The sequence below is a fragment of the Accipiter gentilis genome, chromosome 1, assembly GCF_929443795.1.
Source record: "Accipiter gentilis chromosome 1, bAccGen1.1, whole genome shotgun sequence".
Lineage (NCBI taxonomy): Eukaryota > Metazoa > Chordata > Aves > Accipitriformes > Accipitridae > Astur > Astur gentilis.
Genome location: NC_064880.1, coordinates 2,783,461 through 2,798,984, shown reverse-complemented (window position 1 = coordinate 2,798,984; position 15,524 = coordinate 2,783,461). Strand labels below are relative to the sequence as shown.

Here is a 15,524-nt window from a genome sequence, read left to right as displayed (position 1 = left end):
ACTATCACATCCTGCCTCAACAAAAATAAGGTACTTAAGACATTTGAACAAACGGCCTGCTCATTTTGTGCCTCTGCTACACAGACCGTACAAAACAGATTCAGAGATCATCTAAAAGAAAAATATTAATTCTTTACAACTCTGTTAAAGATCTTATCCAACCTTCAGCTAATTAATAAAAAGAATACATTTATTTCATTGAAGTAAGAATTTAAGTGTTCAAACAGCACACTGATCTTCAGTAAGAGATTAACAGACCACTGTTAGAAGTTAAGCTACACCATGAAATAACTGCTTTCCAGCACCAGTCTGAAGATAAAAAGTATTTCAGTGGACCTTAAAAATCAACAAACTGTATTATATGCATATAGCAGATAAAAGAATACTCAGCAGAGATTAAAATACGGCATGACTTCTCTTATCTTTTTACCCAAAATACTGAGCACTACTTTGTTCTCTAGCCTCGCAATCAACATAACCCATCTTTAATCAATGTGCAAGCAGTTCCATTAGTTTTGATAGCAATGATTTATACCCCCAGTAGCTCACTGATTTCTCCCAGCAATTGCTGTATTTTGATATGTACTGTTGATACGAAATAAGCTAAGAGACAGAAGAACAGGAACAAGAAAAACAAGGTTGACAGACTGAAGAGTACACAGGAGACCTTGAAGCCATTAGACTGAGAAGTGGTGTTTGGGAACAGACAATGCAACAATGCTTAATGCTGATATGAGAAAGGTAAACTTCAAGTACAACCCAGGGACAGCATCACAACAGAAAGCACAAAGGTACAACAGGAAATACTTGCTTTCACCCTTGGATGTTCTTCTTTCCATAGTACTGCATTAACCCTCTTAAAACTTCTGGCATTAGTCTTTAAGTAGCAGTTGTATTCCTCTAGATAGTATGCATCTGGTTAGGTGATCAAAATAAAGAGGAAAATATGATAAAAAGAACACAAGTAAAGTACAACTAGCGTTAAGAGCCAGGGTGGGAATTAACTGAGAGACAAAACTGAAAACATCAGAAGACAATCCCATCTATTTTAGGGAAAAAAATACATGCAAAGTGAAGTCAAAAAAGCAAAGTCTGTTTAATAAAGACAGCAGCCAGTAAGGTTAGTTGAAATCTGTAACTCTTAAGATTTTGCAGTGATTTCCAAGATCCTCTGCACACCCCCTTTTATACAAGCACTGCTTCATGTTTATTTGGAGCCCCTGGACACTATTGTTGTGCAAAACAATGTGCAGTTTTAAGGAGAGGGTGATTTTGAGTTTGTTTTTAAAACAGAAAACACACTAACTGTGGGACACAATATATCAACTTGGGCCTTTAAAAATAGAAGGGGAGAGAGCTTTGAAGACAGGTCACTTCCACCTTCTACAGTATATTAAGGATTCCAACTTGGGGAAAAAACACGGTTGGTGTTTCCAACTCCAGCTTCCACCTCAGCTTGGTTTTGTAAGTTCCTTCACCTTCTGTAAGAGCCAAGCTGCTCATTAACTACAAGCCAAACTACCACAGTTTTGCAGCACAGTGCATGGTAATAAACTATTTGCCCGTCTTGGTTTCCTTAACATGCCAAGTTGTGAACTGGCAAGGCAGCTGCTGAACAGCAGATGTCTGTGCCACCTTTTGTGACAAAGGGCAGCAGTAACTGGATTCCCCCAGAGTGAGGCCTTCTGAGTTTAATTCACACCAGCAAGGATATGGAACAAAAAAAATTACTACAGGACAAATTAGACTAAGAAATCAAAACCTAATGAATTAAATCTTGAATTCTCCATTATATGTGTCCAGGTAAACAGGTAGGCACTCCTAGCTAGGTGACACAGCTTAACATCCTATCTTATCGCAATCAAATCTGTTCAGATGCTTTATATTTGATCCCCAGGGTAGCGAAAAAGCGGATTTTCCAATGCCTGATTTAAGTACGAGTTCCATCTTCTAATATAGGCTAAAGGGAAGAGAGAAAAGTCAGACTAGAAGCAAATATGAAGATTACTGGGCATCTTCTCACACCTAAGGACTTGCCTAAGATTTCCAAAATGTTTGGAAGAACTTCCTTCTATTTTCAAAGTTTCCAAGTCTATTGTGTTTTTAAGATGTTTTATCCTTTTCTTCAAGATACTGCACTCCATTTGATTATAAGGGTAAAGTTTTTAATTTCTGAAATCATTATATGACTGAATCTTGGATATCCTGAATTTGTAGTATGTCAAATTCAAGACTAAGAAACTTTGAATAATCAGATATCTAAGTACTCACACCTGTGAACTACTGTGCCCAGATATGAAGCCCCAAAACGCAGGTTCTGCACAAGTTCCACCTCCATATATCGGCAATGAATCTTTTTGTAGGACAAACCTAATTATTTTCTGAAATGCTGAAGCTTCACCAATTATCTACAGTCACAAGAATAAAGGACAAAACTGAGTTGAACTAACAGATTTGACTTCACTGTCCAAAGTTTCTATGATATTTGAGTTTTCGTACATTAAAAAAAACACTTCCCCAACTTCCCAAGCATCTGTTAAAGATGCACTACTTTGTCAAGATTTTAAATGTGTTAAAATTGTTCCTGTTCAATATTAGTTTATTTTCTTTAAATATTACATAGTCTTTTAATTAAAGAACAGCATGTTAACTTCTACAGTAAGCTTTCAGGCACTAGCCAGATAATATCTGGCAACTTGTAGTGAAATCCAGGACTTAGTAACCTGAAGCACAGTTTAATTGCCATAAGCATCAAGGGAACAGTTCTTGATCTTTGTACAGACAACACCTTTGTTAAACAGACAGCAGTGTATCTTCAGTATTTTACCACTTCACAAAGAATGTGCAACAGCAATATCAAACATATGTTCCAACAAAGAGACCTCTTTAATTAGTACAGTATAATCTTATTTTGAGTACCAAAGGTTTCAGCAGACTATCACATCTACTTTGTTTTTCTAGACAAACAGAAAAATTACCACACCGCCCTCCAAACACATTTGTTAGGCTATCTGAAGAAACAGCTTTGGGAACCAAACAGGAAAAGTCCAAGAGGACCATAAACAGATTTCTTCTCAGCATCTTGAAGCACGCATAGACTTGCTTTGTTGAGCACTATTACTTCATTTACTGGAAACAAAACATATACTAAGTTTTGTATTATGCAGTTATAACTCACAATATTTTGCATACTGAAACCTAAGTTTGCTTCTTTTTATTTCAAGCATGGCTATGTTCAACACATACCTTGAACCACTTCGTGTTAACTAAGAAGTATCAGCTCAACAATTTAAATAAACTTAAATGGAACAGAACTTTACATATATGGCAAAACCACAGTTAACTGCACTAGTTTTCACCACAAAGATCTTACTAGAAAGTTATTAGTATTGCACACATATCAAACTAAGAAATAAGTTTAGGAACTTCCTGTCAATGTTGCTTATGGAGTGAGCATTTCTGTCTGGCCTTACAAATTTCACTACTGAAGATAACTAAGCATTAATTTTTAAGATCTCTGCATCAACAAAAGAGGCACATTCATACCATCTTCTGTACACTTCTAAACCTTGGAGCTTTGCCCCACCTCATGTCCCTCTATTGTTTTGGTAAATCCCTTGAATACCTACAGAAGTCCAAACAGTTGGACCAAATACAAAGTGTTCCTATTCTAAAAGAGCAATTCAATTTCTCTAGTTCCAGAGGAAAGGCACATTCCCAACCAATTACAAAAGGGCAGCACCACCTCAGGCAGTAGCTTGCAAGGCACAACCTCTGGACAGATAGATACAAGCATACCACATATACTCCAAAAACCTTTGTAAGCTCAGGCGCCTAGTCAGTAACCCTCAGCAAAAGAAGTCTAGTAAAATATATCCTGTGTTATCACAGATGTCCCAGTGATTAAGTCCTTACAGTAAAGCATACAACATTAATACTGGACACCTAAATTCCAGTTTCCACAGAAGTTAAACTGCAATTTTGAAGCGCACAATTAAAAACTCTTCTGTTAGAGCAGTGTCGGAAATTTGTTTCAACATTTCACAAATATAAAAGAAAACCCACTCAGCTTGTCAAATAACTTCATGATTTTGCAAATAATTTTAGATAACCTCTATTTATTAACAGATTTCAATAAATCCTAAAAAGTCAGGGGGAACGCAAAGCACATGTTACTGAACAGACTTTTAATCTAGCCCAAGATATGCAAGGCAGCCAGAAAAGCAGTAAGAAAATAAAGGGGTATAGAATTAACAGCTCACCTGCAATAGTTAAGCAGAAGCTCTTTTTCTTTCTTACAAAGAAAGAAAATAACTGGCATCAGCTGTTGTAATTAAGCCTACTGTAACAGAAGAAGAAAAACAAGCCACAGAAGTAAGGCATTGCTTTCCTGTCAGTGATGTCAACTTCGTGGGTGTTTGCCTTTCTGAAAGTCATGTAGAAAGCCTTGCAAAATTTCTTAATTTGTCCCCCATACTCAATACAGTTTGATTTTGTAATAAGGATGAGCAAAATCATCACTGATACCTGGATTGGTAAAATGTTCGCAACTACTTTGATAGATGGCATACAGGAGGCTCCAGAGAGATATATTTTGGTTTTATTCACCCCCCCCGCCTTTGCTAGGGGGGTAAAAAATGAAAGAACTGAAAATAGTCACAAAAATCTTTACATAGTTTTTAATATAGGACCGCATTACATAAAGCTACGAAAAATTATCTAATCTATCTAATTACAGATAATTAATATTTTCTTTTTTGGGAGTACTGGCAGGCATTACTGCAGTTTTCAAGAAGACATCAAAAATATTCTCATCTGAGAAAAACATAACTGGCAAGAAATTTTAGGCAAACCTTCTTCAGACCAGTGTAGGAACACACTGAAAAAAATATTTAGCTATCTACAACTCAGTTAATCCTTATAACATATAGAAGGTGTTTATTTTCTACACACAGAACATTTAGAAATTGCAGTGATTTGACAGACTGAAATTCTACCTTATCAAATAAAAATACTTATTTTTAATGAAGCAGTTTTCTGCAAACTACTTACAGAAATGAATTACATTTCACATTAAAATGGCAACTAGATTTTTAATTACTCTCTTTCCCTTCACTGTATTATCTGTTGCTAATTTTTCCTCTCAACAAGTTCTAAATACTATCTGTGAAAATAATTTGAAGATTTAGCCTATCTTTACTGCCATCAATTACAGAGCTACCTTATATCTTGTCTCCTTTAAGCTCCCTCAGATCACCTTCTTCAGGTCTTCAGCCTCATTTTCACTTAACCATTATTAGGATTCCAAAACAGACACAGCACAGGAAGATCAAATTTTAACTGTTCAGTCTCACCAAATAAAAAAATAACTATAGCACTTCTCCTCCTAAGTCTGTGACAAGTGACAAAAATCACCTTGTTTTCAACACTTCTTAAGCCCAAAATACTTAGAAAAAATAATTTTAAAACAAGTCTTTAAGTCAGTAAAGAAACCTCAGAGATCTTGATGTTAACCTGCAGATTTTGTTTGCCCACAAGCCAAACGAGGCTCAGATTCATGAGCAAGTTTCCAACATTAGCTGGCCCATAGCAGCCATCTATATACTACACCCTTTAAGCCTACATCAAGTTTGAGATACTAAGATTAACTTGGTCCCCCATGAAAAAGGGCTATGGTGATTTGAATAACCTTGCATTTATCTTCAGAGTGGCAGGCATACATAATTACTATGGAATAGCTGACAGAGGGTAACCTATTCATTAATTCAAAGCCAGGTCTTCTGAGCATCTACAACATCTTCTAAAGCGTTCTTATTTGAAACCTGCTATAGTTATTTGTATTGGATTTCAGCAAGACTTAAATCTGGCAATATCTAAAAAACTTTTGCTTTTTGCTCAAGCACTTATTCCTGTGTCCTGTGACACACAGACCCACCCAATGAACTAAAATATCAATAACCAGGTCAATGTGTAACATTTTGTATGGGATCTTTATTTTGTGCCAGTTCAAAATTTTGAGAACCAAACAATTGAGTGTTTGGGCCAGTGCTGAGAACCCTGGACAGAATTTAAAGTTGTCATTTTCAAATCACACTTCCATGATGTCCCCAAAAATATTTTTTTTTTTTTTTTTGCTTACACATACAAATTACCATGTAGGCATCTAATTACAGCATCCCCAGTAACACTGAGCATAAGATATACATAGCAAGTGATACCATATCTTAGCTGTTTCCAGATAGCATTCATGAATATTGTCATGTCATTACTCTAGCTGGGTTCAAGAAAGAAGATTCCTGGAGGTCTGTGACTATACTGGGCAGGCAAATATTATCCCCTGTACCTAGTCCACTCAAGGTTCCAACTGCAGTCTTCCAGACAAGCAGAAGTATTTCATTATATTTCAAGATACTAACAAACCATAACACATTCTATACCACTCCAATAAATGCAATGGACACAAGCATTTAATTTAATAATGAAACTAGTATTACAAGATATTAATTGTAAAGAACACATTTTAGAAAGTCAGCTGTTAAAAAAACAGGCCAAGAACATCTGATCTTTATGTTTCCAAAAATACTTTTAAATGTGTATTTTCTTTCAAAGGCTAACTATCTCCTTTCTCTTTACTTAGAAGTCTTCTAGTTCTTCAACAGAAACATGGTATTCTGCTTCAAAACCTATTTTGGAGTGTCCATATTTTTGTACTAGGAAGCCTTCCACAGTCATTTACATTGATTCTTTTGGCATCTAAAGTAAAGGTACTGTTCATCGCCAGCTCAAAGCTTTTAAAAACCTCTTAATGTTCTGCTGAACTACCAGTTGGCTCAAGTATCTATGGATTCTGCATACATTTCTGTTTGGTGAAAAACAAATCCATGCACACAAAATCCCCAGCATACTAGACACCCTGTGAAGAAATAATAAATTGAGATTCTATGTTAAATAGAAACATAGGGGCTTGGGGGTATTTTTGTTTTTTATCATGACCTTGGCTAATACTAGTTCCGACACTATCAGTGGGGAGAAAAAAAACATTTTGAATGGAATATGTATTCTTTTCATTTTGAGTCTGCACTTCGAGCAATCAAGACACTCCCTTAAAAAAATAATTCCACTTTATCTTCAATCACATGCTTAAGAAACACTTCATTAATACAAGCTAGTTGCTTTCAAGGTTATAAATTTTTCCCAACATAACCAGTAAAATAGTGTAAAAAAAAATACTGGTACAAACATAGGCATTTAGAGACTCCAAAGACAACTCACTTAAATATAATTCAACCACTTGAATGCATGATTACTCATTTCAACTTGCTAGTAACAAACTAGCACTAAATGCAATTCTTGAAACAATACGCTATGCCATATGGCTAAAACTGGATATTAAAATTGAGAATATCAATTACCAATCCACTAATGCTGAGAGCCAAAATCCATGGACAGTAAGAATTTAATCCAATTCAGCGACTAAAACATGAGCTGAGCCCGACATACAGAAGACAAATCTATTGCTGGTTTCACAGAAAGCAAGCAACCCCAATTTTTTATTGCAGTAACTACGAAACTAGCTAAATGTAACACTGCATTAACATTCCCAAAGACAGCAATAGGCAACATAAGAATCTGCAAAAGCAACACAAGTTCCATATGAATTGGCATCTGGTTTCACACCGATTGAGAAATCAGAACTAAGTAACTATTTAAGAAGAAACAGTTATAGTTGTTTTCCACATGACCAAATTGAAGCCTCCAAAGCACCAGGAAGTTATTACACACTGCAGCCAACATCATCTCGCTTAATTTCAAGAAAAGGCATCCTACAGACACAAAAGATACGTATTTCTACTATAATTAAAGGATCCTGAAAGCTATTGCATTAATTGAATTATTTTCTTATCTTAAGTATATTAGTTTAATTGTTCTAGTTTTAAAATTTTTAATAGCTGCAGAATGTTTTTTCGTATATTAGTTTAATTGTTCTAGTTTTAAAATTTTTAATAGCTGCAGAATGTTTTTTCTTGGATATGAAGAAAAATGCTACACAATACTCTACACACTTCCTAATTATACAAAAGTTTATTGGTTACTTACACAAGAAGAATTCTCATTAAGTCTAAATAAAACATTTTCAGATTTTCATGAGGTATGGAGGCGATTTAAAAACTCTTCTGCTAAGATCTACTGTGGAATTCTAACTTTACATGTTGCTGAAGATTCCATGGTAGGATGCTTGCTACGTACTGACTTAGCAGCTGCAAGGACTAAACAAGGATAAATAAATACAATTTATCTTACCCAATACAGGATCCCACCCGACTCGTTTCTGATCATGTACTGAAAGACCAAAGTACTAGTACCAAAAAAGCTGCACTGATAGTTTCAAGTTCAACAGCATATTAAAAGTACCATCAAATGGAACTAGTAATTTATTGGACAAGTATTCTTGATTAAAACATTGTTTCTGATATACTAGAAGAGTAAAATACATTCAGCTAATTTCAACTTTTTTTCTTTTTTTTCTTTTTTTTTTTAAAAAAACAAACAAAAACCGACAACAGACACCTCAACTGCAAATTAGCTCTTCTGCTTCCTAGCTTCCTTCTATATGAACTACAGCCAGCCTATTACAATAAACTAACAAGCAACTGATTATACATTAAGTCATAGATAAACAGTACTAAAAAGGTTGATATTACCAAAGGTTTGGAGGTCGTTTGAATACAGAAGACATAACAAGCATTTCTTATTTTTCTTGCTGGGAAGTGTATTATTTTAAACCTGAGGCCGGTATAGCAATTATTAACCAAGCTATTTTATTTAGGCTTCCAAAGTTAAGAAGCTTGATGCTGTAGTGAAATATCATAAAAGTTACAAACTGAAAGTCTGTTTTTCTTAAAAGATACAACAAAACACACATAGAAAGCTTTAGAAACTTGTAATGTCGTTTTAAAATACAACACTTCACAGACACAGAACTGTTTTAACATCCCCAAAACCTTTCTTACTCTTTCCCATAAAAAGAACAGTTACCTAGAGTATGATGATAATTCCAGGTCAAAAGCAATTTTAAAAGCCTCCACAAATTGTTAGCATTCTGAAGCAGATGGGAGACTCTTTTGTATTATAGAAAGATAACTGTCTGCATGGGGCCTGAGGATTACCCAGCTAGTAGAGAACCAGCAACAGTACACAGCCCCAAGCAGGGTCTTTGTATACCTGTGCTCTAGGTTTAAAATGGTGTTTTTCAGCAACAGGCTTCATAAAAGCCAAGAACATTTTGATGATACTGAGCAGGCACTGCAAGGTAAAAAAGAAAATCATGTCACCCCTTTATCCAGTAAGAGCCTATGTGAACATTTCAATAAAACTATTTACTCCTCCCACCTAGTTCCTATCTGGAGGAGCTCACAAAAATTAAGAAAAAAACCCAGATTTCTTGCAACAATCTTCCAAATACTCCTCCTACCCCCACCCCAAAAAAGAAAAAAGCAAAGAGAACGAGAATGTACATCTAAAATACAATTACGAAATAAGATCTAGTTTGGCAAAGCTGTGGTGAGGAGGAGTTGAAAAATGAGAGCTGCCTTGCTGCAAACGCCATCTTGTTGCAGCTATTGGGCCCAGGCACAGAAAGATCCATTCATTCACAGCAAAAAGAAAATCAAACACACACCCTGGCTAATCTGCAGCTACCAAAACAACTACACTATTATCACCCCTTCTCTTTCTCCTCTCCTAAAGCACACAAGGGAGAAAATTAAGCTCCAATATATTACATTTAGAACAAATTTAGATATTAGTACAATATCTTCGTTTTCCCACACATATTTCACACACACATCGACAGCATTTTGTCTTGATTCATCCTTGTGTTTAGCAGATCAGCTTAAAATACAGGATAAATCTCTCACGATTAGATGCGGATATTTTACAGCAGCAAAATGTTTGATTTTTCAGTCTTAAATCACCTCTCCCAAGTTGAGCCAACTATTCTCATAAGCTGTTTCAATAATCACTTAAGCCTTACATTTACAGTCCTTTCCTCCTATTTTCTATTGTGGAGACAATACATAATAACGTGGCAGTCGGCATCCTAGAAAGGATGCCTTATTTAAAATACAAGCCCCAACGGTGACTTTGTTGAAGAATAATGAAATACCACATTCGTTAAAATTTCAGTTCATCTTCGGGAATGATAAATTGACATCTTACAACAACCTCTATATCATTCTGATTTTCTTCCGGACAAGATTTTTTTTTAATAAAACGTCTCGCCTCTTTCATATTTATATACAATACTTTACACCTCTTCATTTCCTTACAAAGCTGTAGAATTAAAAATCCTACACCTTAAATATCCCTTGTACGGATAAAAAAAAATAATACTGAAATCCATTCAATAAATAAACTGGGAATTGAAATAATATTTTTAACAACACTTCCGAGGAGAAAACTCCATTTTTCTATTGTAGCAAACACCCTCCATGATCTTCGTTATTGCTGCTACGGGCACAGAAAAATATGCAGCACCGTAATACGTGGGGGAACAACAAATATGCGGTCTAAACCCATCCTCGGTTCTGATTTTGAAGAGAACAAAACCTTCTCTACCCCTCCCTCCCCCAGTATCCACAACATGAACCCAACCTGCGATCCCTTCACTGGATTGGGGGCTGCTGGAAGCAGTCTTACCCTGTTTGTCTCACCCCCGTCTCCTCTTAATCAGTTTTCCACCATTACAGCAGACACACCATAGCTTTTTCTTGAATCTCTCTCCAAATATTCCCTCTGCCGGCTGGATCGCTCGGGAAACTCGCCTTTTGTATCTTAACGCGTACAAGAAAACACCTCAAACCCTCTCGCAGAGACCACTACAGCGTAATTATAATTAAAAATGGAACCCCGCAAGATCCAAGGTCTCCTCCCTTTTCGCCTTAAAGCCTTCAAGAGAGGATCAGTCCCAGTCCCACCCCCACCTTTTTTTTTTTTTTTCTTTTCTCCTCCTCCTCCAGCTACAACCACACTTCTTTTTTAGGGGAAGCTCGAGCACCGAGGAGGTGGGGAAGCGCGGGGGAGGGGGGCTATTTCCAACCCCGCCATGCTAAGAGGTGGACAAACCATTAAGCCGCCCTTCTCTCCTGCGGGGGCCGTGAAGAAGAACGGGGGGGAGAGGAGGAGGGCACCGTCCCCGGCGGGGGGAAGGAAGGCGGGGGGTGGGGGGGGGAAGGCAATCCGGTGCCCGGGCGACGCGAGAACCGAGGGAGCGGCGGAAGGGGAGGACGAAGGGAAAGGAGAAGTGCGGCAACGAGGAGGAAGAGCGGGGGAGGGGAGCGGGGGGGGAGACGGGGCGGGGGGGGGAACGGGCGCAGCCGCGCAGAGGAAGAAGGAACCGGGGATGAGGGGCTGCCCGGGCCTCCACAGACGTCGCCGGCGGGAAAATGGCCTCAGGGTGGGGCCGGGACGGGGACGACGAGGGGGGGGTTGGGGGGGGTCGGCGAGCCGGGCGGCGGCGGGAAGGCGCAGGGGAGGGCGACGAAGCTTTTGTGAGGAATTCCCCCCCCCCCCCCCCCCCTCCCCTGCCTCCCGCCCCCACCCGCCGCCTTATCTCTCCCCTCAGACGGTTTACCTGCCCTTCCGGCCGCTGTTCATTAACCGGGCCGGTACGTCCGTCGCCCGCGGCTCCTGCCCGCGTCCCGCCGGCCTGGGGAGGGGAAGGGGGGCGGAGGAGGAGAAGGAGGAGGGGGCGGAGGAGGAGGAGAAGAAGGGGAGCCGCCCGCGCTCTGCCCGGCTGGTCCCGGGGAGGCAGCAGCGCCGGCCGGGGAGTCGCGTCGGAAGGAGAGAGCCGCGGGGGAGGGGGGTGTCGCTGGGTCTCGACTCCTCCTCACACGCTGGGTACCCGCTCAGCTCCCCGCAGCCATCGGGAAGCGAGAGCCTGGGCGCGGTTAACCTTCCCCCCCGCTCCCCACACACACACACCACCACCACCACCCCCCTCCCTCCCTCCCCTCACGCCCCGCCCGTGCTGCCCGGCCGGGAAACCCCGGCTCGGCTCGGCTCCCCGCCCCGCCTCACCGCCGGCCCCCTTCAGCACCGCCCCGCTCTAACTCCCCACCACCCTCCCGGGCGGCGCCGCCGCCGTTCGACGGCGAACGTAGGCCTCACCTCCGCCGGAGGCTTCGTTATCTCGACGGGGAGGGACGGGGACGGAGGATACGGGGACGGGACCCGCCAGCACGGCCGGGAGGGGCCGCGGTCACGGTGTGCGCGCACTCCCCCCTCCCGCCGCCATCCCTCCGCCCCGCGCGTGCACAGGCGGGCAACGCCCTTCCAGTCAGTCAGTCAGTCAGCCCGGCGGGAAGGGAAGGGCGGGGGGGTTGGGGAAGCTGCCCGTCTCCCGCCCATGGCGGTTTGGTCCAGGCCCCGCTCTCGGGCGCTTCCTCCGCGAGCACGAACAAAGGCCGCGGGCGGGCCGAGGTTAGGAGAAGGAGGGGTGTTTTCGCTTCTGCCCCGCCGCGCCCAGGCCGCAAACAAGTATTTTTTTAAAAAAACGGAGTGAATAAAAGAAAAACAGCCCCGAAAACCGACGTTATTTATGTGGAGAATCTCTCCGAAAGAGAGAGCAGCGCCCGGAGGAGGAGCAGATACTCCTTGAACGTAAGAACTCCGGGCTGCTCAGCACGAGTGAGGGTGAGGGCCAGAGGTCTGAAAGCGCTACCCGCAAGAAGGCTGGCAAGCAGTAAATACCTTCATATGGCCACCTTTCCCTCAGGGATTTGACAAGGAGTGACAATTCAGTAGGCTCACAACTTTTTTTTTTTTTTTTTTCTGACATTGCTTATAAGGGTACTTGGGCAGCCAGGGTTTCCAGAGCCTTCTTTTCATATTCTTCTCAGAGGATGAGCATCCATCATTGCTCTGGAAGGCATTGCAGAAAAGAACAAGTCAAAGAAAAAATAAGGGAACATAAAAAAATGCCATTTCTCTTTTACAGACTGGGCCTCACATAAGCCAGGCAGGACAGATGTTACCAAGATGGAATCATTTCACACCAGCACTCACATACTAAAACATCATTACTTAATAATGCGAAGTAAGTATACATACAGTATTGCATCACTCTTTCTCCTATCAACAGGTCTAAATCTGGGGTTTTTTCCCCAGTATTTGTTTATACTTTGTTAAGAGGTGAGATTACCTTGCTAGCTAAGTAGATTTACAATAAAAAGTAAAAAACCCCACAGCATTATAACAAATTTTGAATTAAAAACCTACCCAGAAAGAGTATCTTCTAATAGAAATTAAAAAAAAAAAAAAAAGAAAAAAGTTAAAGAGACCAGTACTTTTTGTCCAAACTCTCCCCCTAGTAGTTGCTTGCTTCTCCAGAATTTAAAACTGTTACTTGTCATGCTTTCTGGGAAGGTAGGCGTGGTTACCTGTAATTAGTAAGAGAAAGAATAGGTTTGCCAATTAAACTGTAGGAAAGTGGGTTGGCTATTATTCAGGTTGTCTGTTATGATTAACTATTAGATCCTGGTGTGGTTAAGCCTTTGTTTTATAATAATCAAATGTTTGTTTTTAAATAACCTGTACACTGTGCTAAAGCTTTAATTCTTCATCCTGGGACTCACAATAACAAAGTAAGAAATTTACTGAAATTAGAATAAAGGATTCTTCCATTATAGTCCCAAATTGCTTATATTCTGTTCAGTAACTATGAGGAAATAATTTCTGTTCCACCCCGAAAGAAATATGCATGCGTGTGCATCATGGACAGGAATTACCCTGTTAAAATCTGTGGAACCATGTCTGTGAAGGTAAGGGATGTTCTTTAGATTGGGGCTAGAGATTGATTCATCTAGCATTCCTATCTGTAAAATACAGACTAAATGTAAGTGCTTAAGAAACACCACAAGTTTATTAGAGATTTGCAAAGTTTTCTAGAGATTTCAAAAGTGGTTACTGCAGTATTTAAGTCAAAAAGTCTCAGGCAGATTTATGGTAGGCAAGTTACATGGGCTTTTGTTTGTTTGGGTTTTTTTTGTTTGTTTTGTTTATTTGTTTGTTTGTTTTTAGTTAGAGATTACTTTTATGCATAGCAGAGATTGAAATGCCCTTTTGGAGATACAACATGATTTGTGTGGAAAAGAATGACCACTTACTACATTGCGGGGCAGGGGGGAAGTATGATACATAAAGGATTAAAAAAAAAAAAAAAAGAAAAAGCCTTGTTTTGCTAAGGAAAATTCATAAGTCTAATGAGGTTTTGTGGAAAATTTTCGGCTAACACTGGATCATACAGGAGAAATCTGTGTAATGAACAAAAATAACATTCTGAGGTTCATAACAAATAGTAAATCACATTTTGTTCCTTTGAGAGAGTAGTGGCATTGAGCTTTTGTTAGTGGACTAGAAGAATTGTTGTGTGAATTAACTACATCATCATAATCTAATGCATGCTTTTTTCCCATTGCACATGCCTTATCATACAAACACTGCTCTTCTTCCTCATAATTCTCTTACATGCTTTTAGTAGTGGGACAATTGTAGTACCTAAATGTGGGTTGTTCTTTTCAATAAAGTACATATTCAGATCTTATCCTTTCCTAGGAATCTCTAATTTTTTTTGCATTCTAGTTTTTATGCATTCTCTGTTTTATGAGAGCTAAAGGGAATTTCTGTCCACAGGTCTGTCTGTGCTCTGCCACCTCTTTAAATCCGTGGAATTTGGGTAAGGAAACTGGACCAGCCAAATGTGTTTATACATGCTGAGTACTACCACATATACACATAACTGATTTCTCACCACACCTATTCTTTTGTGAAAATACAACTGTTGCAGTAGTTCCTGTTTCTGATCCAGTGACTTAATTATATCTTATTCCCCAGTGAAAAATTTGATTGATATATAGTTATACTACTGGTATGTAGAGGGATTATGAAGATTGGAAATGGTTGTTTACAGGGTGGAGGGTTGTTTCAGGTGGGGTGGGTGGGGTTTTTTTGTTTTGTTTTATAAATCTCACTGGACAAATCAGTTTTGCTGCATTTAAAAACCTTTCAGAAGAATTGCACATTATTGTGTGCAACACAGTGTTTAATTCTGATATCTTCATATAGTCCTGTGCTGGAAGCTACTGTATATGCATTATCTTTATTTTTTAAATTTCTTTTTAATTTTTAATCTTAATTATTTTGTATGTGCATACAGAAAGTGTCCTAGATTGTAGTATTCAGTAGAAGAGTGTGCAAATCACCAGAAATCATTGGACTTCCTTGATGCATGAATTTGTAATGTAATGTTTCTGTACATTACAAAAATACTGTTTCAACTAAAAATTAGCTGAAAATATCTGCTAATACCCGAAGATTTAATATATGTAATTAACAAAACCCAGTCTTTATGGTTTTTTGTTAGTCCACTTTGAAGTAACTGAATAGCCAAAGCAAATTAAAATACCTGAAATAGATGAGAAGTGTAACTCACACAATTTCACAAAATAGTGAAACTTCTCAAACCT

At 39.4% G+C, this 15,524-nt stretch overlaps 1 protein-coding gene across 5 annotated transcripts in view; it reads right to left on the bottom strand.

The window, feature by feature from the left end:
* The window catches only part of GNB1 (G protein subunit beta 1), a 46,174-nt gene extending 34,173 nt beyond the window's left edge, over nt 1-12,001 (bottom strand). For 2 of the 5 annotated variants that reach the window (XM_049816053.1, XM_049816057.1), the window contains exon 1: nt 11,633-12,001. The gene's annotated coding sequence lies outside the window, so the exon portion shown is untranslated. Of the gene's footprint in view, nt 1-10,698; nt 10,976-11,632 lie in introns of those variants that run through there. The other 3 variants (XM_049816049.1, XM_049816061.1, XM_049816091.1) reach the window with 2 other exon arrangements.
* Between the last annotated feature and the right edge of the window lie 3,523 nt (nt 12,002-15,524).